Source organism: Staurois parvus, unplaced genomic scaffold (assembly GCF_062004578.1).
Source record: "Staurois parvus isolate SC_StPar_1 unplaced genomic scaffold, SC_StPar_1.0 ptg000682l, whole genome shotgun sequence".
Lineage (NCBI taxonomy): Eukaryota > Metazoa > Chordata > Amphibia > Anura > Ranidae > Staurois > Staurois parvus.
This window is the reverse complement of record NW_028318478.1, coordinates 4,425,402-4,449,560: the sequence shown is the minus strand read 5'-3', so window position 1 is coordinate 4,449,560 and position 24,159 is coordinate 4,425,402.

Below are 24,159 nucleotides of genomic sequence, written 5' to 3'. Positions count from 1 at the left end.
GTGTAAAAGGATAATGGAATTCCACACCTTGTGCCCACTATGAAGGCTGAAAACTAAGACAGCCCATAGGTGACTCGAATGCCCCATCAACACAGTCAGTGTTCCACAGTCCACAGACCACAGTCAGAGGGAATGCCTCCTGTGGCGCTACTGCGTTCTGCTGGGGGGCATGGGGAGCCTTCCTGGCTGGGAGAACCCAATTATTACTCATTCACTCCCTTATCATATCATGACTTGACTACTGTAACTCCCTCCTCTCCGGCTTACCACACCACAGGCTATCCCCGCTTCAGTCTATCCTGAATACTGCGGCCAGACTCATCCACCTTACTAACCGCTCCATATCTACCACCACCCTCTGCCAATCCCTCCACTGGCTTCCGATTGCCCAACGCATAAAATTCAAATTACTAACATTGATGTACAAAGCTGTTCATAACACTGCCCCAAACTACATCACTGACCTGATATCCTTATACCACCCAAAATGTACTCTCTGCTCCTCACAAGACCTCCTACTCTCTAATTCCCTGGTCTTCTCCTCCCATGCCCGTCTCCCCATCCTCTGGAACTCTCTACCCCAATCCATCAGACTATCACCTACTCTGCTCTCCTTTAGGCGCTCCCTGAAAACCCATCTCTTCAGGGAAGCCTACCCCGCCCTCAACTAATTGCCGATCTCCTCCACTCTTCCTACCACTCCATCCCCCACAGCTATTTCCTCCTATACCACTATCCCCTCCCTCCTAGATTGTAAACTCCAAAGAGCAGGGCCCTCTAACCCCTCGTGTATTGAATTGTATTGTTACTGTACTATCTCGTGTACTATCTCCCATTGTAATGTACAGTGCTGAGCAAACTATTGGTGCTATATAAATACTGTATAATAATAATAATTACTTCTAGCGGCTATAGTGGATGGCAGTAGCAAAGTCAATCAATGAATTGACTTGGGTACAATCAGCCTGCACATACATGTATTGAAATTCCCTTATGAACTGGCCAAATTTTGATCCATGAATGCCCGGCTTAACTGAGGGAACAAGAATAAATAGGAAAGGGTCTAGCTAAGAACTAAACCAACTAGCATAGGCACATAGGTAAACTGCAAACAAGAAAGTGCAGCACCCTGCTAGTCAGGTGCTAGGTTTTATATCATTAGGTTAAGCATAGCTGTGTTTCTCTGCATATCAGAAAGACAGTTAGAGAAATCGATTGGAGCTCTCTGCTTATCAGAGTGCTGTGATGGATTAGTTAGGTCTGTTCAAGCTGCTCTAATGCTGTTTGAGTTTGCCTGAGTTCTGCCCACCTTCAGGAAGCTATGAGAGCCTTTCAGGACATTGGTAGGGGCTAGGCAAATGAATAGCATGAATATGGATACAGCCCTGGTGAATTGCAAGGGAGGACAGTCCCATTGCATGCTGGGAGTTGTATTTATGTTCTTTAAGCACATGGGTTCAGCGTCTTTCCTGGGAGAGGATTAACCTATCAGGCTGGAGGCAGGCTGCCTCACCTGGCACATGCTGCTATGTGACCTTAGGTGGGTTGACCTGAGGGCCTGTAGCCAGAGAGAGTGACCCTGGTTCTACAGTGCACTGACTGAGGGGAGCTCTCTGCCAAAGATCTGTCTGATATCACTGGAGATAGTCGCTGGAAGGATTGGAAGGAGAAAACTATTCTGTCCTTGGACTTGTGAGTACAGACACTGAGAGATCTTGGGGACTCGTGTGTTTGCTACCCCTCTGGTGCTTGATAATCAGCATGCATCTGAGAAAAGGGAACATTGGCTAGTGTTCTGAAGAGCTTGTCCAAGTGTTGCTACTGCTAAATGGACTTTGTTCACTCCTAAAAAGAGAAGTCTGCTATCTGCTTTCAGTCGAGACTTCAATAGTGCTCAACTAAGAGATCAGCTAAATGTCCTCAGTGTGAATAGTTCTAATTTTGGAGTATCCTACTACAATTCCTCATCCCTATCCCCAGTTCTACAATAAAACTCCAAAAACAAACACCCCCTAGACTGGTTATTGAAGACAATGAACGGAAGTGTGTGTGTATTTGTCTGAAGAAATGCACTGTGCCTGGCTGTGGATCAAAGTAAGGGGAAACTGGGGAAAAAATACTAACGGCCCTCGAAAGGGTAGCGCTACAAAAATAACAAGTTGTAGTTACAGTAATTTGACACTAGATGTTAGCACAAAGATATTATACATTACATAATGAAATCCAATGCATCGTGATGGATAAACAGTAAGTGTTGCAGAACAATTTTCAAATAATAGATTGTATGAATATTCACTTCAATTATCAAATCATCTACAGATGAAATATCTAAACAGGAACTTGCTTTTTACATGATTGGCTAATTGAAGAGAATATTCACACAGATCAAAATTGTACATGTGATGAGCTGGGTAAGGAGGGGGAGGAGCCTGAGCATGGCGGAGGCAGAGGGCTTGATGTAGGAGCTCTCAGTTAAGCTCCTCCACTAACCTCCCCAGGGGCCCTCTAAATGGAGTAGGGGCCGTGGAGAGACCTACCTGAGTGCCGGGGGTGTTGGCAAGGGAGCTGAGGTCCTGAGCTGTGAAGGGGTGAGAGAGGTCCGCCTGGAGTCCGGCGGATCAGAGAGCCGGGTTGCCGGGAGATGGAAGAGCGTGGTGGTCACGTGTCCAACCGCAAAGGAGTACTGGGAGCGGAGGAAGCCGGCCAGCGTGTTGAGAAGGGGAGAAGGCGGCTTTCTGCTCCCTGTTTTCTTGCTCCCTAGTCTGCTCCCTGGCTGGCCGTGCATAGGGGCGAGGACGTGGACACAGGCTCTCTGTGGAAGACCCCTATGGAAGCAGGAGAAGCAGGAGAAGCAGCCCTGTGGAATCCCCCCCAAGGAAAGAACTGTGCAGAGGAGCTGTATACCTGAAGCCCCTACCTGCCCCACAGCAAGGGACGAGAGACATGGGTGAGTGAGAGAGACAGAACTGTTATATCTTATATGTCCTATTTTGCTGCTAAGGAGAAAAAGGGGTGAGGGGGAGAGAAGGGGGATTCCCAGGGGCTTTTGAAATAGAAGAAGAAGAGGAAAAAAGGAAGAAAAAAAGATTAAGCAACTTAAAAGAGGGTTGTGTTTTTTCTTTTTTTTTTTCTCTCCTCAATCCTCATGCCTCTCTCTCTTTCTTCTTCCTTGCCCTTTAGTCTTTCTTATAGTACGATACTTAGTTTTGTTTCAAGGGGCACCTGGAATTTCATGGAGTTAATAAAAAGATGGAGGGTACTGGGGAGGTGGGAGGGAGGAGGAGCCGTCCATGGGCGGAGTTTGACCCCTAGTATTACCTCAAAGGTGGGGAGTTTGACCCACAAATGATTAATAGGTATAATAGTTGCCTAAAAATGGGAAGGGGTGGTTGGGGGGAGGAGCGGGGGGAGGGGTATTAATATTAGGGTTAACACTCTGCAGGATTGAGGGGGGTACTAAAGCAAGGGAAAAAGAGGAGGAGGGTTGGAGGGGAAAAGGAGGGATATAAGAAAGATGAAAGAACTACAAGTTATCACTTATAATAAAAAGGGGTTGAATTGTCCTGGGAAGAGATTTAGGTTATTTAAAGAACTTCATCATAGAGTAGCTTCAGTGTTTTTTTTGCAAGAGACAAATTTTGAGATAGAATCCAAGGTTAAGTTAAAATCTAGATATTATCCAACATGGTATTATGAAGATTCCCCGATTAGGAGAGCAAAAGGGGTGGCAATAGGGTTCAAAAAAATATAAGATTTGAGTTGTAGGATAGAAAAGTGGACCCAGAGGGGAGATATTTGTTTTTGAAGAGTAAAATGCAGGAGGTGGAGTGTACAGTAGCTAATATAGATTGTCCAAATAAGAAGCCGGAGATGTATTTGAAAGGTGTGCTAAAAAAACTGATGGATTTTAAAAAGAGTCATTTGATATTGGACGGGGATTTTAATTTTTGTATGGACCCACAAAAAGATACAACCTCTTCTGTGCAACGTGAGGGGAGTAGATCTCTGAGATTACTAAAGAAGGTGATCCATGAGTTTCAATTCGTAGACCCATGGAGAATTATGCATATGAAGGATAGAGACTATACATTCTTCTCAAATGCACATGAGACGTATTCAAGGTTGGATTACATATTGATAGAACATCGATTTATTGAGTCAATGGTTAAAGTAGATATAGGAGTAATGACTCTTTCAGATCACGCCCCTGTTGTATTGAGGATGGGATGGGGAAGGGGGAAAACAGATGGGGTAGGATGGAGGTTGAATGAAGCACTTCTCCTGGATAAGGATACTGCCCAGAAGATTAAAAAAGAAATTGAGAGATTTTTTAGAGAGAATGAGACAGAGGATGTGTCGATAGCTACAGTGTGGGAGTCTCATAAGGCATATATAAGAGGTATCCTGATTGCGATTGGGGCAAGAAAGAAAAGAGAAAGGAGAGAGAAAATTAGTGGGCTCTTAAAAGATATATATGACCTGGAACAGACACATAAAAATAGTATAGCAAAAGAAATCAAGCAGAAGATAATAAAAAAGAAAGAGGAGCTAGAGACTTTGATGGAGGAGGAGAGAAGGAGAGTCTATAATAAAGTGCTAAGTGAGAGGTATAAATGGGGAGAACACCTAATGAGAGCCTTAAGGAAAAAGAAAAATAGGAATTATATTGATAAAATAAAAAGCTCTAAGGGAGAACTGGTTCATTTAAATAAAGAGATTGCAAAGGTGTTTATGGATTATTACAGAAAGTTGTATAACATCAATCCCTATGACGCAGTAAATAATACGGAAACTGAAAACAAGAAAAAAAGAAGGATATATTTAAAAACTGTAGTCTACCGAAACTAAAAGAAGCTCAATTAAACTCCCTAGAAGCATAAATTACACAAGAAGAAATAAAAGCAGCACTAAAAAGCACAGAGACGGGGAAAAGCCCAGGACCGGGTGGCTACACGGTGAGGTATTATAAAAAATGTAGTGAATTACTAATTCCCAAACTGGAGAAATATATGAATGCTCTGGGAGGAGAGATGGACATGAGGAGAGAATCTATACAGGCTCATGTGGTATTGTTACATAAGGAAGGAAAAGACGCTTCACAGTGTTCTAGCTATAGGCCAATTTCATTGTTGAACTCAGACACCAAGCTATATGCAAAGGTCTTAGCAAATAAGTTGAAAGAGCTTATGCCTGAATGGGTACATGAGGACCAGGTGGGTTTTGTCCCAGGGAGGGAGGGCAGGGACAATGGGTTGAGATCCCTGATGCTTATTCAGAAAAGTAGAAAAGGGGAGTTACCGGCGGTGGTTCTTTCGATCGATGCTGAAAAGGTCTTTGATAGAGTAGACTGGGGCTTCATGATGGACACCTTAGAAGCCCTGGGAATTGGAGCTAGAATGAGGGAATGGATTAGAAAGTTGTATAGGGAGCCCTCCGCAGTTGTTCTAGTAAATGGGGAAAAACAGAGCCCATTGGGATGTCAAATGGAACAAGACAGGGCTGCCCTTTGTCCCCCCTTGTTGTATGTTATGTCATTGGAGCCCTTGTTGTCCACAATAAGGAAGAATAGAGATATAAAAGAAATTCAGATAGGAGACATAGAGCATAAAGTGGCAGCCTTTGCGGATGATCTGCTATTTTATGTGGGGAATCCCAGGATAACACTCCCAAACTTAATGAAGTCGCTGAAGGAATATGGGGAATTATCAAACTTAAAAATGAATCCAACAAAAACTGAGATCCTAAATATAAATATCCCAAAAAGTGAAAAAGAGAAAATACAAAAGGAATTCCCCTTCATCTGGAAAGAAAGAGATATAAAATATTTAGGAGTAAGGCTCACTGCGGCGTATAAGAATCTGTATAAACTAAATTATATTTCATTATTAAATTAAGTGAAGGAGGAATTAAAAACTTTAGAAAGAGGAATCCCATCATGGATAGGACGTATAAACCTGGTAAAAATGATAATTGTACCTAAAATCTTATATAGATTTCAAATGATCCCAATTAAACTCCCAGAAGCTTTTTTCAAGGTAATAAAAAGAATGATAACAAGATACATCGTGAGGAATAAAAAACCGAGGGTGTCCTATGAAATATTAGGTAGAGACAAAGGGAAGGGTGGTCTGGGAGTTCCAGATATTAAGAGATATTACAAAGCAGTAATATTAGGGAGAATTTTTGATTGGATGTTTAATTTAGAGGGGAAAAGTTGGGTAAAAATTGAAAAGGAACTTTGTGGAACTAATTTGAATAGAATCATATGGTTACCGGCACAATATAGAGGATTGAAGGAGGATTTAAGTTTATACACTATAAATGTATTAAGGGAATGGGATAAAGTACACAAATATATGAAGTGGGAATTTAATTCTATATTAATGCCACTAAGAAATACAGAATTATTTCCCCCAGGTAAAGAGGAGATAACAGGTAGATGGTTTAAAAAGGAAGATGTCCAACTGAGAGATATAATGGGGGAGGGGAAATTGAAGTCTTTTAAAGATTTGGCAAAGGAAAGGGGAAAGATTTTTTCTAGGTTAGATGAGTGGCGTTATCACCAATTTAAAATGTTTTTGGGGAAATCTCCCAAAGCCTCTGAGAATGAAAAAGGATTGGAATTTGTTTGAAAGGTTGTTGGATTCACGGGGGGATGGGAAACATGGAACAGCTAAAATATATAGAATTCTCACAGAATTAGACACAAACACCAAACCAATGCACATAGTGAAATGGGAAAGAAATATGGGGGTGGTATTAGATGAGGAAAAACAGAAAAAAATAAATAGATTAGTTCACGAAAATGTAAGTTTGAGGGATGTAGAAATAAATTATAAATGTTTGATAAGATGGCACATTACACCAAGTGTAGAATATAAGATAAGTGGGGAAAATCACAGTGGTGTTGGCGAGGGTGTGTAGAAGTAGGGACAGTGTATCACATTTGGTGGGAATGTCCAAAAATTCAAGTATTCTGGAAAACAATAGTACATTTAATTGAGATCATAACTGAGATAAATATCGGGTTAGACCCAGAGATGTGTTTGCTGCATAGTTCAGAGCTATCAGTTAGCAAATATAAGAAATTAGGTTTAGGGTATTATTTGAATGCTGCAAAATGTCTGATCCCTAAGTATTGGAGGAAAATAGAAGTACTGAAAGAGGAGGATTGGATAGAAAGCGTGAACTGGATTAGTAGGATGGAAAAGCTCTACTATATGCAGGAAGATAAGATGGAGATGTACTATGCGAAATGGGAAAAATGGGAAAACTCTGGAGTAAATGTGAAAAAGTGAAATGTAGGATGATATAGAGTGGGTGGATGGGTAGGATATTCTTGCTTTAGATGAGAGGTAGTGAAAGAATGCAGAGTGGGGGGATCGGGGGGGGGGGAGGGGGAAGGGGGTAATGTTTTAAGAGGGAAAAAGAAAAGTAATAAGAAATAGTTATGTATATTTATTATGAATGTGATGAAAGTGTTTGTTATTGCTTTGAAAAATGAATAAATATTTAAATTAAAAAAAAATTGTACATGTGACATGCAAGAATATTGATGAAACAGAATTTGCATGAGCACGTTTAAGTTTAGAGATGTTTTAAAATAATTTATCTGTATCCACATTTGGATAAACATAAAAATGCAAAGTAAAAAAAACAGGTTTGCAAAGTAAAAAGAGTGTTTGTTTTATATATAACAAATTATTTAAAAAAAATCTAAACTCTCTTTATGGCATTACACACTGCATTTAACTTATGTATAGTGATGGAGATTTGGTGTGCTCCTGTTATTTAAATGTTGCTTTTCGGTATGCTATCATGCAAAAATACTGCATAGAACAATAAGTTTAAATAAAATATGTATTTAGCATGAGAACAAAATGTAGAAAAGCCTACTTTTTCCTCAGTTTCCTCACTGAGTCAATATTGAAATGATAAGAGGCAAGCAGGAATAATTATGATAAAATACTGGTTACATTCACTGCTTTGCTGAGCAAACAATAATTCTGCTCCACAAAGTTTGAAGAGTAATATTTGACTACAGTAGTCTCTAACTAAATTAATGCATGCCAGAGTACACCTTCTGTTATAAATGAAGATTAATCGAGTTTTGTCTGTATATTTCTTACTGAAATAAGAGAATGCCCAAGAGCACTGAAACTGTATGAACTATAGGATTTTCACTGAATTAAAAAAGGATGAAAGACTGAGATCAAGCATATATTTGCTTTACCTCACAAAATTAAAGTGATATGACCCTATTAATTAAAGGCAAACAGACAATATATTGACAGATGTTGGATAAGATTTCTTCATAGAGCAATATTTAAAGTGTACCTAAACCCAAATACAAAAATGTAATATATTTATCATTTTTATTCTTTTACTTTTAGCTGTTGATTATGCCATTAACACTCCCTGCCCTAGGGTTACACTTCACCCTTTTTGTAAATGGAGAACAGAAAAAGAACAGGGTTAAATCCACCTCTCCCTCTTATTTTCAATACTGACCACAGGAAGTTATAAGCTGAGAACATATCTGCCAAGATCAACAATTATTTTTTGTGCTTATCAGCAGATATAACTAAACACTTTTAATGGGATTAAAGAATAAAATAAGGGAAATGTACTGTTAAGTTTTTTATACACTTTACCATTGTAGTGAAACGTTATTTAAATGAATCAACAACTTGCTAAAACAAGTTTAATAAAAACAACTTTAAGCTGGCAATAAAGAAGAAAATCCTAATTATGTCTCGAACAACCACTGTATCATAATATCTCAATAATATACTAAAGCGGAATAAACAATTTAAAAAATACCAGCTGCTTAAAACATCAAACAACACAATTTATTACCTTTTAGATTTTATGTATCTTGTATCACAGGTGAAAATATGCCATATACAGATACAAGATACAAATAGTTTTTTGTCTTTACAGTATATTTGAGTCCAGTCTAAATGTTTGTAAACATGGAAGAAGATACTGGGAAGTTACTTTAATTTTCTTGGTCAAATTTTTTTACATAACATTTGTATGTGTTATTAAATTATGTAATTTAAAGTTATAAGCAGTTGTTATTTTTTATTTTTGTTCTGCATTAGTAAATTGTTGAAATATTATGGCACAATGGTTTCTTGAGTCATAATCAGGTTTTTATTCTTTAGTGTCAGCTAATTGTAGTGGTACCGAAGACCCCTTCACTCTCTATGTATATATATTTTGTTTGTTTGGGTCCATTTGTGGTGGTGTTTGGACAAAAATAACTTTAACCAAAGCCAGAGCCAGTGATTTAGGCTCAAGTTCTCCAACCAAACATTCACCATAAATACATCAACATCAAAGACTAAGCTATCTAGGTCCAAGCCCTAAATATCAACAGATGAACAGTGTCCATAATAACCTGTCCACTCTAAAACATAGAGTATACCTGCGACAGAAAAAGAACTCAAAAAGAGAGAGGGAAGTTCATCAGTCTTGATGATGAGATGAAGAATGCTGTTAAGAAATATTTAGACACAAGTACTCAGCCATTGGTGTCAGTTCTTCCCATCCAAACGTTCCAACCAATTACCAAAAAGTAGAATGTTTAACTTTTTCCTGCTGACAAGCACAGCTGACAGATTTACTCAGTGAATCCAGAGATTTCTGTGACCCAATGACCTGAAGGATAAAACACAGATCCGGAAAGCTGCTCCAAACTATGACAGGCACATTAACCACTTGCCTACCAGGAACCTATACCCTCTTCCTTTCCAGGCCAATTTTCTGCTGTCGCGCTTTGAATGACAATTGCATGGTCATGCAACATTGTACCCATATGAAATTTTTATCATTTTTTTCAAACAAATAGAGCTTTCTTTTGGTGATATTTTCTCGCCGCTGGGTGTTTTTCTTTTTTTTTGCGCTATAAACCAAAATATTTGAAAAAAAAAAGTTTTTCTTTCTTTTTATTATAAAATTTTGCAAACAGGTAATTTTTCTCCTTCACTGATGTGCGTTGATGAGGCTGCACTGATAGGCAGCACTGCTGGGCACTGATAGGCATCACTGCTGGGCACTGACTGGCGCACTGCTGGGAACTGACTGGTGGCACTGCTGGGCACTGATGGGTGGCACTGATGGATGGCACTGCTGGGCTACACTGATGGGCACTGGTGGGTGGCACTGGTGGGCACTGCTGGGCACAGATGGGTGGCACTGCTGGGCACAGGTGGGTGGCACTGCTGGGCACTTGTGGGTGGTACTGCTGGGCACTTGTGGGCGGCACTGGTGGGTGGCACTGCTGGGCACAATCATCAGGGCACTGATCATCAGTGCCCTGATGATCGGTGCCGATCCCTCCTCTGGCAACTGCCTGTTCTCGGCAGTATATTCCTCACACTGCAACAGTGTGAGGAAAGTGCAGCCGATAACCGGCAATTGCATTTCCCGGTGTGTCATTAGACACGGCTGATCATGTATTCATGAAGGAAAAGAAGGGGGCTGGTAAACACATTTATCATCCCCCTGCTCTCCATCCTGGCAGCATCTACCTCCCAAGCAGCAGCTTCAGCCTGCGGGAGGGAGGGAAAGCTGACTATCAGCACTGCAGGAAGGGTTGCCACGGGATTAGTGGGGAGGGGGGCGGGGGCACTATAGGGGGATCATAATGGTGGTGGGGGGATGCATTTTTATGTTTTTTTTTCTCTGCCGCTCCCCTGCATTATAGAAATCTGGCAAGAGGATAGAGGAGGGAAGCCGGTTGGAAGCTTTAGGGGACGATCGTTGGGATGGAACGGTGCAGGGAGGTGGGGGAAGGGAGGGAAGGGAGGGGGTAGAGAGAATCAGTGCTGCAGGGTTTGGTGAGGTGAAGATGTGGAAAAAAGAGTAGCAAGTGAGAACTGTAGGTGACAGTGGGGGCCCAGTGATTTCGTTGAGGCAGCAGCAGTGGAGGAAGGGTGGGGGCCATATTTTAGGTGAACAACTCTGATCAGCAGATTGTCATCCTATTATTTTGTTCAGAAGTGTCTGATGAACCTTTCTGCTATAAGTTCATAATCACTGAAGTGATCATGAGCTTATAGCAGAAGGAGGAATGCAGGTCCATATGGTGTATGGACCTGGTCAGCTGGAAGCAGTGCTGTAGGTCCATACACCATATGGACCTGGCAGTGAAAGGGTTAAAGTCCAACTGCAGATAAAACTTTTTATTTCATTTTGGATAAAGCTAGGAAAAGCTCTTCTGTTGGATTCTTATTCCCTGTTTCCTTAATCAAGAGTTTTTCATCACTTTGTCTTCCTCAGAACAAAGACAAAAACAATACACATTTTTATGTGGAACAATGGGTCTCCGACAAATAAAAAATTTGACAGACCTCCATATCACTACAGGGCACAGTACTGGCATGGTACATGGGAGACACCAATAAGTGCATGAAATTGACACTTACAGAAGCATTGCTTTCTAAAGAAACCTCTTGATCAGAGTTGTATTTGGTGGAATGGGCAGCAGAAGAGATAAGTATATACTTTTCTTTTTTCAAGTACCATGTTGATTCCATTTAGGTTTTAGTGAGATGGCCACTTTATGAGGATTTTTTTTATCCCATGAAAGGAGAATTCCAAGGGATGCTACACCACAATATTAAAGATTTGTACCAATGGTTTGGCTCTTGTTTGTGCTGAAGTCCACACTGGACTGACTGGATCAGTCACTGGTCGTGGGTGGGTACTTGTGTGGGTGGGTAGGGAGATGTCCCTCCAGTAGGTTGTGCTCAATGGTGGATACTGGCAGCAAACCCTCTTAGGGTTTGGGCTGCTGCCTTTCTAGTACAGCCTTAAGGTTGTTTCCACACCTAGACTTGGAATGATAGGAAAGGAGTGCTCGATGTCCAAAAGAATGCAAGCTGGATGGTAGATTAACCAGTTGCTGACCGCAGACGCGCACACCCGACGATCTCCATGATTGCTCTGTCCTACGGACACAGCTGATCACGTGATGTGGTAAAAGGCCAATCACAGTGGCTTTTTACCACGTGATCAGCTGTGTCCAATGACACGCTGATCACAGGGAAATGCAATTGCCGGTTCTCGGCTGCACTTTCCTCACGCTATCAGAATGTGGAGAAAGTACTGCCGAGAACCGGCAGTTGTCAGAGCAGGGATCGGCACCGATCATCAGGGCAGTGATGATCAGTGCCCTGATGATCGGTGCCCAGCAGTTCCACCCTTCAGTTCCATCCACTTGTGCCCAGAAGTGCCACCCACTAGTGCCCATCAGTGCCACCCACCTGTGCCCATCAGTGCCACCCACCTGTGTCACCCACCTGTGCCCATCAGTGCCACCCACATGTGCCCATCAGTGCCACCCACATGTGCCCATCAGTGCTGCCCACCTGTGCCCATCATTGCAGCCCAGCAGTTGTGCCAGTCAGTGCTCAGCAGTTGTGCCAGTCAGTGCCCAGCAGTGCCACCAGTCAGTGCCCAGCAGTGCCGCCTATCAGTGCGTACTATCAGTACCCATCATCAGTGCCGCCTATCAGTTCCACCTATCAGTGCCGCCTATCCGTGCCACCTCATTAGTGCTACCTATCAGTGCCGCCTATCAGTGCCCTTCAGTGCTGCCTATCAGTGCCCATCAGTGCTGCCTATCAGTGCAGCCTCATCAATGCACATCAGTAAAGGAGAAAAATTACCTGTTTGCAAAACTAGCGCAAAAAATAAAACCCCCAGCGGCAAGTAAATACCAATAAAAAAACAAAGTTTGTGAGAAAAAAATGATAAAAATGTCATATGGGTACAATGTTGCATGACCACGCAATTGTCATTCAAAGCGCGACAGCGCTGAAAGCTGAAAATTGGCCTGGTAAGGAACAGGGTATAAGTGCCCGGTAGGCAAGTGGTTAAAAGGCGTTTATTGAAAATAGCAACATCAGCCCAACATGTTTTGAGAGAAAAAAATATTCTCCCTTCTTCAGGGCTATTGCACAAGTATGAAAAATAGACAGAAAACATATATATAAAAAAACAAGAACATAACATGTAAAAGCAAAAATACAAACAGGTAATCCCAGGATAAAATATGTTACAAATTATTCAAAAGGGTATATCTGGATACCTAGTAGAAATGCCACTGTGTAAACACATTAACAATCCATGTAGGTCATATAATGATAAATCCTATGTATAGATCGCTCATGAACATGTCTCATTTTGTAGCTCATTAGAATTTGTTTGTGTTTTTAGTTTGCTGCTGCACAACACTAAAACAGTATTTACTTGCGTTTAATTTGCATGTACTTTGTATTCGGTTAATCCTTCAGGGAATAAAGATCTTAGCCAATATATTCAATAAATCACCCTGTTAATTAACCTTTGTAATCTCTCTCCTCCTTTTTATCCTATAGCTACTATTTTTTTATCCCTCAGGCATTTTATCATGTAGCATTGAACAATACATAGACACACTATGAATAACAAATCTGTCTTCAATATTACATCAAGCTTATCTTAACCAAGTCTAATATATAGTTATCGAGCAGAATATTTTACATGTTACAGTCTACAGTGTGACCCCAAAGGAATTCCGCATACTGATCTACAGCTGAATTCCAGTTAGCTATAAAATAGTCCCTAGATGATTATGAAAAAATAAAATATGCAAAAAGGGTCAGTGATTAAATTTTTATATCTAAGACTACCAATGTATACAGTATATTCATATGAAACTGTATAATAATTACAATAAGTAATACAGTACATAGGAAATAAACATAACTGGCACATTTAGGAAGTGCTAATACAAGTTAAGTATAGTGTTTACGTATATACAGTATTTTATTTCTTTATAATCACCAGGGATAAATAAAATAACATAAAAAAATGTAGCCAGATGAAAAATTATTAAAACAACAAATATTAAAAAAATGTGCCCTGAAGTAGATCCAATGTCAATCATGATGCCCATCGGGCATTGGCTGTGTTTCCCTTGTATAATGGTATCACATTAATCCAGTCATTTGCGATATGTCCCATCTTGCTATGATTACATTCAGGTGCTATTAATACTAACCAATGAGAATGTGGGCAGCTCTTTAAGAGCTCGCGCCACCCACTGCTGATCACACCCTCGGACGAAGTCATGTGATGAAACGCGTTAGGGCGTGATTCAGCAGTGACGTCATCACACACGCTGTATCACGTGTCCGGACCACGTAACCACAACTGCGTCATCTGTTGCAGGCTGGTGAGATGCCACTGTAGAAGCAGGGAGCACTGTGTATAACTCTGCTGTGTATAATGCTGCTGTGGGAAAGATTTTAATTATAAGGCTTTTGATGTACTGACATAATGGGAGTGCAGTTTTTATGGGTTTTTTTGATGGAATAAATTGTTTCAAACGGTATTACGCTATGGAGAGTGTTCTTTATTCTATTCACATGTGAACTATGGAGGTTATTGGACCCTTCAGCTGGTATACAAGAGGGATTATTATTATTATACAGTATATATATAGCGCTAAAAGGTTTGCTCAGCGCTGTACATTATAGTGGGGGACAGTACATGCGACAATACAGTAACAATACAATACACGAGGGGGTCAAGGGCCCTGCTCTTTCAAGCTTACAATCTAGGATAAGCTGTGGAGTGTATTACATCTACTGAGTTTTAAAAGATATGCTGGTATTTCACCAGTATCTGGTGAGTTTGCACTTTGATGGGGTGTTGAGCACTGGAATATTTACTGGTGAAGGCATAGATTCTATAACTTCATTTGACTGAAGATCATATACATGATATGTGGACTTTATTGAATGGACTTTAATGAGGATGTATTATTTAATTTAATTTAATTTAATTATTATTTCCACACATTTTATTTGTTTTGGTGGTGGAGTAATATTATTATTATTTATATATTTATTTATTATTGATTATATTCTGTGAGCGCTATTATTTGTGGTTATATTTTTATCATCACATATTGAATATATATATTTTGGGCTGTATAATAGCAGCTCCTGTGTCAAAGAATTAATTATTTCTTGGTACTGCATTCCTAAGGTGCGATGATGTAGACCTTGGAATATATTGATTTGTATTAATTTAATTTACCAGGGTTTATATTATTTACATAAAATCTTTATATAATGCCCACCGCTATCGCCCATCTGCTCTCAATGCTGGCTCCTGCCGTCTGACAGCTCCGCCGGCCTGACAGTTCTTAAATCTCTAGAGGGAGGGGCCACCCGGTCCCCACAACCCTGGTCTGTTGTTATGTATCATACTATTTTATTAAACATTAAGTTAGATATGCAGGGTGACATTTTAACTGGTCATTTTCACAAACTTTACCAACAACTTTTCAATATAAATGAGAATTTTTCTATTGTATTAGAATAGATTGTTTAGGATGGGCCCATTTTTTTTTTACAGTAGGTGGGACATTTTGTCGAATGCAGTCTTAGTTGATCATATCCAGTGAAAAGAATGCAAATCTTAAGTGCAGCCAATTTGAATTCAAACTGCTGAAGTCAGCCTGGAATATACTCTTTATCCTATATTGCTTTATGGCTTAGTGAGCATAGGAATTAGCACTATTTATTGAATAAGAGCATTTGTGTATAGCAGCTTAAAGAGTAACTCCACTTTTGCTGAGAAAAAAACATTCTCCCCTGGATGATCTATGTACATTGCCAGGATTTTAACAAACTTAGTTGCAGACTCCTACCTTTTGCTATTCTCAAAAAATTGCTTTTTGTTTGTCTGAGTCCATGTACAAAATGAATGTGAATGGGAGTGATTTTATAATTATCAAACAGTTGCTGCACTTGCAGGGTTCTAATGAGAAAAGTGGCAGGGTCTGCATCCTTTTAGATGTGGTTAACTTTTGGGAGTATTTCACCAAAATTTACATTTTTGTTGGCAGGGGATGCTCAATTTATTTCATGTATCTTAGTACAGTCTTCTGAGAAAATCATTAAGCCAATCACACAAGCAGGAAAATACATTTCTGTGGAAGTTCTGTATACCATCTGTGTACAGAACATCTCCAGGTTGCCATGTGTTATGGCATCTTACAGAAAATTACAGCACTGCAGACTGAAAAGGAAAGGTCATTTTTAATAACTTTTAAATACAATATAACTTGTGTTGCAATTGTACATGATATATTACTTGTTTTCATTTGGTATTTTTTCCCCATAATGGAGTTACCATTTAAGAACAGTACCTAAAAAACTAAAAGATGAGTGAGGTTATGTATCAGAAGAAAGTTATAAATACAGCCAATTAAACATCTATCTATAACTCTACTTAAAGTGATTCTAAAGTCAAAACAGTTTTTACCTTCATGAATTCAATGTTTTAGACTATCTGTCTCCCCTCCCCCAACCTCTAAAGATTTACCTGCCTCCTCTCACTGTTCCAGCGCTGTCCTGGCTTCAGCACCTTTCCTCTCACTTCTTAGTCTCACAGGACACACTGACCATAGGCTCCTGCTGCTGGCAGGCACACTCTTGTGAGGAGGGAGCAGAGGTGTGGCTTCTGGTGCTATGTGTATCCATGGACACACACAGCACAGTTCAGGAGCATGTGCATGTATGTGCCTCCTTAGCACTTGACTTGCTAAGGAGGCACCCAGAGGAGGAAGGAGCGAAAAGCACCAAAGAGAAGGGACCACTCTATGCAATATCATTGCACAGAGCAGGTAAGTATACCAACTTGTTTTCATTTTAACTTTAAAAAAAATACCCTTTATTATCACTTTAATAATATAATGGCACATTGTGTGTTGAATGTTTTAAATTAACATTATGCATGTACTGGTTAAAAATCAATATTTAATGAAATACCATATCATTCTGATATCCACTTGCCGTTTGCTCCACAACTAGACACAATATTTTATGCATTAGCTTATTTCACAGTTTTTATTAGTTGCACCGTAGTTTTCGTGACCTCCAAGTACCCGCAGCTATAATCTTTTATTTCTACTGGGAGATAATGATGGATTGATATAGAAAACACAACATAACAGATTGTAATGTTGGAAACACACTGTTTTTTTTCTGTTTTTTTTTTTTTTGCTTATGGCTTAAGTGCTTAGGTGTCCCTAATGTTTATTTGACAAGTTGTGACGGCCGTCGAACGCACTTATTACCATACACTGGGGAGATGCTTATAGATGGATATTAAGCTAAATTACCTCAAGGGATTCCCTAAGTTGTAACAGTGTAAACCATGAGGTTTGATGATTTCCCTGGCTACTGCTATCTTATCTCCTCTAGAGCATGGACAGGAGCTCCGTGGTGCAGTCATATCTGACAGTGCCATTAGTAGCTCATTTTACGCCAGCCCTGGGTTTTCAGATTATTTTCTCTTCCACATTTCCCACTTAGTTGTCACATTAAGATTTATCACTGTGCAGTCCATCTTGAAATGAAATTTACCAATAGCCTTCTTCTATTAGTTGAAGACAGAACTGCTTCGTTGTATCCCTGGGATAAAGATATGAGGATATAACCAATCTCTGTAGATAGGTAATGTAGATGTAAGAAAACAGCTTCACGTACTATGTTGTAGTAATGTTTTCTTTGAATTATTTATATTTAAACTGTGTTATATACTTATATTTTCCCGTCACGCAGGCCTTGACAACATATTTATAAACCTTTTGTATACTAATACACATTTTCTAGAAGAAGACATACCTACATTTAAAGGAGGACAACTCTGATTTAGAATAGGGTCATGTGGGGCAGTCAAGATGTCAGGATGTGTTCCAGTTCTTTTTTTTAACAATGCCTTTTTGTTGCCCTTTTGTTACTATACTACAATGTTGTGGAACCAATGTATTTTTACTTACAGTGCGATGCACACTCATTTTCCAGTTTTTGAAATTGCATCTATAAAGTTGTTATGTACCATGTTTTGTACATTTTCTTGCGCAGTTCAAAATCTGTATAGATGAAGGACACAGTGGACTTATGTGTCAATAAAGAAAAACCTGACACTTTAGACTAGACTTATCCAATTCTCTTACAGTGAGGAACAGAAGTATTTGAACACCTTGCGATTTTGCAAGTTCTCCCACTTAGAAATCATGGAGGGGTGTGAAATTCACATTGTAGGTGCATCCCCACTCTGAGAGACAGAATTAAAAAAAAATTCAGGAAATCACATTGTATGCTTTTTTAAAGAATTTATTTGTCTTGCACTGCTGAACATAAATATTTGAACACCAGAGAAAATCAGTGTTAATATTTGGTACAGAAGCCTTTGTTTGCAATTACAGAGGTCAAACGTTTCCTGTAGTTCTTGACCAGGTTTGCACACTGCAACAGGGATTTTGGCCCACTCCTCCACACAGATCTCCTCTAGATCTGTCAGGTTTCGGGGCTGTCGCTGAGCAACACAGAGTTTCAGCTTCCTCCAAAGATGTTCTAATGGATTTAGTTCTGGAGACTGGCTAGGCCACTCCAGAACCTTGATACGCTTCTTACGGAGCCACTCCTTCGTTATCCTGGCTGTGTGCTTCAGGTCGTTGTCATGTTGGAAGACCCAGCCACGACCCATCTTCAATGCTCTGACTAAGGGAAGGAGGTTGTTGCTCAAAATCTCACAATAAATGGCCCCATTCATCCTCTCCTTAATACAGTGCAGTTGTCCTGTCCCCTTTGCAAAAAAGCACCCCCAAAGCATGATGTTACCACCCCCATGCTTCACAGTAGGGATGGTGTTCTTGGGATGCAACTCATCCTTCTTTTTCCTCCAAACATGACGAGTGAAGTTTAGACCAAAAAGTTCTACTTTGGTCTCATCTGACCACATGACTTTCTCCCATGCCTCCTCCGGATCATCCAGATGGTCATTGGCAAACTTCAGACGGGCCTGGACATGTGATGACTTGAGCAGGGGAACCTTCCATGCAATGCATGATTTGAAACCATGACGGCGTAGTGTTCTACTGACAGTGACCTTTGAAACTGTGGTCCCAGCTCTCTTCATGTCATTGACCAGCTCCTCCTTTGTAGTTCCGGGCTGATTCCTCACCTTTTTTATCATCAGTGATACCCCACGAGGTGAGATCTTGCATGGAGCCCCAGTCCGAGGGAGACTGACAGTCATTTTTAGCCTCTTCCATGTTCTAACAATTGCTCCAACTGTTGATCTATTTTCACCAAGCTGCTTGGCAATTGTCCCGTAGCCCCTTCCAGCCTTGTGTAGGTCCACAATTTTGTGTCTGGTGTCTTTTGACAGCTCTTTGATCTTGCCCATGGTAGTAGTTGGCATCTGACTGACTGTGGGGTGGACAGGTGTCTTTAAAGAGCGCAGGCAGGTGCTACTAAGTTAGATTAATGAGTGGAGTAGAGGTGGACTTTTTAAAGGCACAGTAACAGGTCTTTAAAAGCCAGAATTCTTGCTGTTTCTTAGGTGTTCAAATACTTATGTTCAGCAGTGCAAGACAAATAAATTCTTTAAAAATCATACAATGTGATTTCCTGAATTTTTTTTTTAATTCTGTCTCTCAGAGTGGGAATGCACCTACAATGTGAATTTCAGACCCCTCCATGATTTCTAAGTGGGAGAACTTGCAAAATTGCAGGGTGTTCAAATACTTCTGTTCTCACTGTAATTACAAATCGAAGTTCGGATAAAATTTTTGTAATTTTTCATTAGTCAAAGATTTGGATTTGACCAAATCCCCGAATCATAATAGTAACAAATTTAAACAAATCTGAAGTAAATTAGAACGAAAACAGCAAATTAATTTGTTTCATTTGTTTGCTACTTTTGTTTTGTAAGTTCAATAATATGTGTCACGCTGTTTATTCTTATGATTGGCCGAAGCCAAAGTCAGAAGCAAGTTGCATCAAAGTCGCAAGCAAATCACAAACAAGTCGTTATAAAGTCGCAAGCAAGTCCCATCGAAGTCACAAGCAAGTCGCAGAAATAACATAACAAATAATCCCTGGTTAACACTATGCAGGCTGGTTGTGGGTGCGGAAATGACAACTGTCCCTCACACACAACCACTCGCAGCAGAATCGGGCTGCTCTTATGAGACAGGGCTGGCATTTGATCTGAATGTCACCCTCATGCATCTCAGCCCACAGCGCAATTGTGGGTGTTGAAATCGCAAGCAAACTACATGGTCGAAAAGACCAAGTGGTTTCCCTGCAACCATGGTTTTAAAAAGGTGCAAGCAACTTTTTTGTACGGGAAACGTGGGCACAGTAGCCCATTCAAATGAATAGAGTGCCGTGCCCAAGCAAGCACGGGCTGCACAGCCTGCAATAGTGTGAACCCAGCCTGAATCCAAATCTTCCAAAATAACTTCTAAAAATACTTGATAATCAATTTGCAACAAGATGTACAGTATATGAAACAAATCTGAATATACAAAACAAATATACAAAACAAGTCATTCTAACATAACGAATGTGATGAAATGAAATGATTGACTTAAAGAGTAATTCCACTTTTGTTGAAAAAAAAACATTCCCTTCTGGGTGATCTATGCGCATTGCAGGAATTGTAACAAACTTTGTTGCAAGTTCCTATCCATTATTATGCGGCAGAAATAGCTATTTGTTTGTCTTTGTCATGTGTGCAATGAGGAAAATTGCAGGGCCTGCATCCCTTTACCCCACGATTTCTGCAGCGTTTTGCATTTTTGCAGAAACGCAGTACAGTCCATTTAACATGATTTCCTATGGGACATGTTCACACCTGTGCGGTTTCATCTGATGCGTTTTTTGGAAAGGGTCATGGACTTTTTTAATGCAAAAAGTTGCGTTGTTCTTTCCTTTAGACTTCAATGGAAACGCTGTAGAAAAACATGTATTGCGTTTTTGCCACATTTTTTATGCGTTTTGCGTTTTAAATCTGCCTAGCAACAAGAAAAATGATGAAAAAACCTCAAACGCATCGAAAACAAGGCAAAAACGCAATGCAGAACCGGTCAAACGCAACCTGCACAGGTGTGAACCTAGCCTTAGATGTAATTTCTTATTGGGAATATGACATTTTTGTTGCAAGGGATGCCAAAAATCTGATTTGTATTTTTCAGAAATCTGGGAAAATCAGTGAGCCAATCATATAAGCAAGAAATGACATTTCTGGGGGGTGTACCATACACCCTCTGTGTACAAAGGCCCTTAGGTTGCCAAATTGCATTGCATTTTACAGAAACTTACAGTGGCTGCATATTGAAAAGGAAAGGTCATTGTATATGTTATATTATTTTTTAATTTGCTATTTTTCCCCATGAAAGTGGAGTTACCCTTTAACGAATGAATCCAAACCAAAAGCATTTTTGTATTTGTCGTGCACATCTCTACTTTAGACAGAACCAGATTAGCTGATGTAAATAATGCTTTGAGAGGGTTGTTCTCTACACCAAGTGGTAGATAGGTAAAGCCCCCAGAATAGATAAGCAGACAGACAGACCTTGTACCAATGACCCCAATTCTCTCCCCTCTACTTCCCTGTTAATGCAGCTGTGCTGTGAGTTCAAATCAAGTCTAAAGTGCACTCTGTAATGTAACAGACCTGGTCATATACTCCCCCTCCATGCAATACGTCTATGAAGAAGCTTGTGCTGAGAGGTGAGGTATAGTTGCCAATGTTTAAAAAATTTTTTAGGGACGCTTTTTTTAATTATATGTCCAGAAAGCCAGTGTAGGTGGAATTATATGTAAATTAGGGGTGGGGCATCACTTGTGGGTATGGCTTGGAGAAAAATATGGCTCAGCGCTTAGCTTAGTGTGGCTTAAATTACTCTAAATGTTGGGCGTGGCTTAAAGGGGGAGTGGTTAAATAGAGTCTGAGATTTTCTTGGGCTCCCCCATACAATTTTGCTCTCCACCCCAACAGCCCAAAAAAATAAACTCACACATAGACTTATCTAAAAAAAAAAAAGCTTTAATAATATAAATATAAAGAACTGGTCCACACTCTGATTGGTTGCTAGAGGTTACAGCACATTACCTCTCACTGATTGGTTGCTAGAGGTTACTGCCATTAGTACAGGGGAGGGGCAGAGACTGCAGGAGTAGTACAGGAGACGGTCAGAGACTGCAGTCATAGTACAGGAGACGGTCAGAGACTGCAGGCATCGTATAGGAGATGGTCAGAGACTGCAGACATGGCACAAGGGATGGTCAGAGACTGCAGAAATGGCACAAGGGATGGTCAGAGACTGCGGAAATGGCTCAAGGGATGGTCAGAGACTGCGGAAATGGCACAAGGGATGGTCAGAGACTACATACATGGCACAAGGGATGGTCAGAGCACAGTATGCTCCACCATAAATATTACAGATGTTCCACCATTAATATCACAGTAGGCTCTAACATAAATATTACAGATGCTCCACCACAAATATTACAGTATTTTCCACCATAAATATCACAGTATGCTCCACCATAAATATTACAGATGCTCCACTATAAATATCACAGCATGCTCCACCATAAATATTACGCATGCTCCACCATAAATATCACAGTATGCCCCACCATAAATATTACAGATGCTCCACCATAAATATCACAGCATGTACCACCATAAATATCACACTATACTCCACCATGAATATTGCAGTATGCTCCACCATAAATATCACAGTATGTCCCACGATAAATATCACAGTATGCTCCACCATAAATATCAGAGTGTGTGCCACTATAAATATCACAGTATGCTCCACTATAAATATTACGCATGCTCCACCATAAATATCAGAGTGTGTGCCACGATAAATATCACAGTATGCTCCACTATAAATATTAAGCATGCTTCACCATAAATATTACAGTATGCTCCGCCATAAATATTACATATGCTCCACCAAAAAATAATCCAACAGTATGACTCCGTGCAAACAATGGTTGGTGACAGGTCTGGTGATCCCCTTATCAAACATATCCAACACCTGCTAGCATGCCCACTCACCTCCATGCTGCGGCCCCTATGGACCAATTCACATCAAAACAGCGCTCAGCGAAGTGGTCTAGATCCCTCGTTGACCTTTAGCGGTAATCCAGGAATGGTAACAACAGTGTTGGTATCCCCCTCCTACCAGTGATGGACCGGTTAGCCTCTGAAGCAATCCCCATAAAGAGGTAAGATAAAAGGACTCCCATAGTGTAGTAAATCAAGCTATTTATTAAGGCAACACATGCCAAATACCCACTTACAGAAAAATCACAGTATGTGCAGACCCACAAGCTTTATAATCAGCATAGAACACACAGAGTGTACTTGTATGGGTGTAGCAAGATGGCAGCTGTCGTTCCACTCCAGAAATTACGTCACCATGCCTCCGTCCTATGCGTTGCATCACAGGTCACGTGACTTCCTCAGGTCTCTGAAGAAGTCACGTGACCTGTGATGCAACCCATAGGACAGAGGCATGGTGATGTCATTTCTGTCGTGGAACGGCAGCCGCCATCTTGATTTTTCTGTAAGTGGGTATTTGACGTGTGTTGCCTTAATACATTGCTTGATTTACTACACTATGGGAGTCCTTTTCTTTTATATCTTTATGGGGATTGTTTGAGAGGCTACCCGGTCCATCATCGGTAGGAGGGGGATACCACCACTGTTGTTACCATTCCTGGATTACTGCTAAAGATCAAAAAGGGATCTAGACTGCTTTGTGATCGCTCTTTTGAGGTGAGTTGGTCCTTAGGGGCTGCAGCGTGGAGGTGAGTGGGCATGCTAGCCAGTGTTGGATACTTTTGATAAAGGGATAGGCCAACTCAATAATGAACCTTACAGACTAAGACTGGGATGCCATTAAAGTTCATGTGCGTGTAAAGGCAGGTGTCCCAATTCTTTTGGCAATATAGTGTATATCACATAGCTGTTCAGCCATCAAAACTGCATGTACATTTTTTTCTGCGCAAATGGGGCAAAATCAAATGTTCTCATTCTATTTTCTCTGCGGATTGGATGTGTGATTTTAAAAAAATATTGCATTATGGCCACTAGATTCTGGGGAGAAGCTGAGGAGTATGCTTATTTCACATGATAGTCAGCACTGTCGAGTTGCCATATTACAGTATTTTTTCCATTCACACATTCTCGAATTGCTGAAGATATAGCCTGAGAAAAATCAATTTACACAATTTGCACAAAATAAATTTATATGCAGTTTCAAAGAAC